We start from the raw sequence: 4,382 nt of genomic DNA on the forward strand, positions 1-4,382 counted from the left end.
TTTTTGGCTTAGTGCGATATATATTTATTATAAAAAGATAATAGAGTTGAAACAAAGGCCAAAATTGAATAACAATTCTAGTTTCCAATTATTATCGTTAAATTATGGCGGTAGGCAGATATAATTTATATTATATTTGATCCTACCACAAAAAATGTGTTGCATTAATATTAATTTTTAGTATTATTGTATTCACATATCACAATATGATTTAAGTTTCATTTTTATATGTAACTTTTTCATATGTTCTTGGTTTTATATTAATATATTACCATGAGAAATGCTTTTACGAAAATAATAAATTTTAAATTTATTATCAAATTGCAAATGATTTAATTCAATATTAATATTGATTAAACAAAATTGTATGGGTGATACAATTATGTATGTTGGAAATAAAATGATATTTTTGAATGAAATATATGCATATATAAAAAATGTATTAAAATTAAAAACATAAATTTATATGAATACAAATGCTGCGAATACGATTGCTATATAATTATGGCCGTATTCGATGAGAAAAAGAAAAATATATATTGATAAAATCTGTATACAAATATTTATATTGCTAATTTCTATTCACTAATATGAAAGAAATATGAAATAAAAAAAACATTATTCTGGTTGATCCTGCCAGTAGTTATATGCTTGTCTCAAAGATTAAGCCATGCATGTCTAAGTACACACGAATTAAAAGTGAAACCGCAAAAGGCTCATTATATCAGCTATGGTTCCTTAGATCGTTAACAGTTACTTGGATAACTGTGGTAATTCTAGAGCTAATACATGCAATTAAAGCATGAACCTTATGGGACATGTGCTTTTATTAGGCTAAAACCAAGCGATCGCAAGATCGTTACTTTGGTTGAACTCTAGATAACATGCAGATCGTATGGTCTTGTACCGACGACAGATCTTTCAAATGTCTGCCCTATCAACTTTTGATGGTAGTATCTAGGACTACCATGGTTGCAACGGGTAACGGGGAATCAGGGTTCGATTCCGGAGAGGGAGCCTGAGAAACGGCTACCACATCTAAGGAAGGCAGCAGGCGCGTAAATTACCCACTCCCAGCTCGGGGAGGTAGTGACGAAAAATAACAATACAGGACTCATATCCGAGGCCCTGTAATTGGAATGAGTACACTTTAAATCCTTTAACAAGGACCAATTGGAGGGCAAGTCTGGTGCCAGCAGCCGCGGTAATTCCAGCTCCAATAGCGTATATTAAAGTTGTTGCGGTTAAAACGTTCGTAGTTGAACTTGTGCTTCATACGGGTAGTACAACTTACAATTGTGGTTAGTACTATACCTTTATGTATGTAAGCGTATTACCGGTGGAGTTCTTATGTATGTTAAAATACTTGTATTTTTTCATATGTTCCTCCTATTTAAAAACCTGCATTAGTGCTCTTAAATGAGTGTTATTGTGGGCCGGTACAATTACTTTGAACAAATTAGAGTGCTTAAAGCAGGCTTCAAATGCCTGAATATTCTGTGCATGGGATAATGAAATAAGACCTCTGTTCTGCTTTCATTGGTTTTCAGATCAAGAGGTAATGATTAATAGAAGCAGTTTGGGGGCATTAGTATTACGACGCGAGAGGTGAAATTCTTGGACCGTCGTAAGACTAACTTAAGCGAAAGCATTTGCCAAAGATGTTTTCATTAATCAAGAACGAAAGTTAGAGGTTCGAAGGCGATCAGATACCGCCCTAGTTCTAACCATAAACGATGCCAGCTAGCAATTGGGTGTAGCTACTTTTATGGCTCTCTCAGTCGCTTCCCGGGAAACCAAAGCTTTTGGGCTCCGGGGGAAGTATGGTTGCAAAGCTGAAACTTAAAGGAATTGACGGAAGGACACCACCAGGAGTGGAGCCTGCGGCTTAATTTGACTCAACACGGGAAAACTTACCAGGTCCGAACATAAGTGTGTAAGACAGATTGATAGCTCTTTCTCGAATCTATGGGTGGTGGTGCATGGCCGTTCTTAGTTCGTGGAGTGATTTGTCTGGTTAATTCCGATAACGAACGAGACTCAAATATATTAAATAGATATCTTCAGGATTATGGTGTTGAAGCTTATATAGCCTTCATTCATGGTTGCAGTAAAATGTATATTGTGTTTGAATGTGTTTATATAAGTGGAGCCGTACCTGTTGGTTTCTCCCATTATAAGGACACTAGCTTCTTAAATGGACAAATTGCGTCAAGCAATAATGAGATTGAGCAATAACAGGTCTGTGATGCCCTTAGATGTCCTGGGCTGCACGCGCGCTACAATGAAAGTATCAACGTGTATTTCCTAGACCGAGAGGTCCGGGTAAACCGCTGAACCACTTTCATGCTTGGGATTGTGAACTGAAACTGTTCACATGAACTTGGAATTCCCAGTAAGTGTGAGTCATTAACTCGCATTGATTACGTCCCTGCCCTTTGTACACACCGCCCGTCGCTACTACCGATTGAATTATTTAGTGAGGTCTCCGGACGTGATCACTGTGACGCCTTGTGTGTTACGGTTGTTTCGCAAAAGTTGACCGAACTTGATTATTTAGAGGAAGTAAAAGTCGTAACAAGGTTTCCTGCTAGGATAAGCGCAACATTATACGCGAACGTATCAAGCAACATCTCCATCAGCCGTACGAGCGGAGCAGCCGCCAATACAACAAGCGCGCACGGGAGTTCAACGTGAAAACAGGCCAGGAAGTCTTCCGATGGAATTTCAGCCTGAGCGATTTCGGGAAGAATTACAACGCCAAGTTCGCCCGGAAATTCGTCAGGTGCCGAGTCGTCAAGCCCGTAGGGAACAATATGTTCGAGCTGGAGAACCTGGCGGGGAAGCCAATTGGCATCTACCATGCAAAAGACTTGCGGCTGTAAAGGGAAGACGAGACGCTGATAGGTAGGTGTAGGTAGGGAGCAGGGTACGTACCGTGGGTGTGGCCTACGTTGGGGCAGCCCGGAAATCATGGGGCAAGGACCCGCCGCCGGTGGAACACCGCTGAACGGGTGGAGGATGATGGCGGTTTTTTTTTTTGGTTTGTTTACTTTTTTTGTTGGAATGCTCGCGAATATTAGCGTCCACTGCGATTGGCAAATTTTCGATAGCCGCAGGCGAAACAAATATCGTCTGGGATGCGCACCGAGCATAGGTTGGCAGGTCCAGGAAGAGGGGAAGTGGATCGCATCTCGAGCGCCTCATGTGATCCACACCGAAGGGGAAGTGTAGGAGGTATGTGCCGATCGCGAGAGAGGCTAGCTACACCCACACCAAGGCACCAAAGAGTACTGGCCTTGGAAGCGGTTCTCGACCCCGGGTGAGAGAGGCGAAAAAGTAGGTAAGGGAATTGTGGGAACCGAGCCTATATAGGGCAAGGTGACCACTAATGGCGGCCAGTAGGAAAAACGGAGCCGAAATAAAACCTAAAACCAATCAAACCGCAAAAAACCGCAAAAACCGCAAAACCGGAAAAACCGAAAAAAAACCTGAAAAAAGAAAAACAGTTACGGGAAGGTGAAAGAAAATATATATATATTTTGGATGGGAGTGCGGGAAAAAACCAATAATTAGAAAGAAGGATAAACGGAGCCGGGAAGCCACAAGGGTGACCAGGAGCCGGTCACCGGGAAACAAAAAGAAAAGAAGGGAAACAGCCAGGAAGGAAACAAAAGTGAGTCCGTTCCAAACGGAACTAGAATTAAAATAAACCAAGACACGTTCATAGGGTCCTGTGCCTTCTGGAGGCGAAAATTCTGGGCGGGAGTAAATAGAAAAAAAAAAAATCGGCCCCAACCCCAAAGTCGAACGGGTCCCGAATACTAGACCTCAAAGGCCGAGGTGCCACCGTCTCAGCCGGGACAAAGGTGACGGAAGCCCCAAGGAATCCACGGCCGTATAATATAATTTAATTAATTTATTTATTCATTGAACATTAGGCTAAATTATTTATTTATTTATTTCCGCCATATTTATTTATTTATTTAATTTATTCATCCCTATTTATTTATTTATTTATTAAATGTAAATTCTATTTATTTATTCTAAAGTCCCTGTGCTAGTTTATATTGTTTATTTGTTTGTCGGTGCAATGTGTATGTAAAATATGCTGATACACTTATTTGGCATTCTAAAACGCCATAGTCAAAAGCACCAAAGACAACAGATACATTAAAGTTAAAAAGTAAAAGCACGCAGAAATTAAACCGAAGGCACCTAAATAACAATTAACAATTGTATCCACCAATATGAACTAATAGACATCCGTGAACATAAACAATTGCAGAAAATTTAACGTAAATTAAAGCTTAAATCAAGAGGAGAGAGAGATCTTTGATGCGGCTGCGCTGCAGAAGGCCGGTTTGTAGTGTAGTGGTATA

At 40.2% G+C, this 4,382-nt stretch overlaps 1 non-coding gene across 1 annotated transcript; it reads left to right on the plus strand.

Annotated features, from left to right (window-relative positions):
• The first annotated feature begins 620 nt into the window (after positions 1-620).
• LOC121502263 (small subunit ribosomal RNA) lies at positions 621-2,602 on the plus strand. The gene has a single exon (XR_005990905.2). It is a non-coding gene; the product is annotated as a small subunit ribosomal RNA (ribosomal RNA).
• The last annotated feature ends 1,780 nt before the right edge of the window (positions 2,603-4,382 follow it).

The sequence above is a fragment of the Drosophila kikkawai genome, chromosome X, assembly GCF_030179895.1.
Source record: "Drosophila kikkawai strain 14028-0561.14 chromosome X, DkikHiC1v2, whole genome shotgun sequence".
Lineage (NCBI taxonomy): Eukaryota > Metazoa > Arthropoda > Insecta > Diptera > Drosophilidae > Drosophila > Drosophila kikkawai.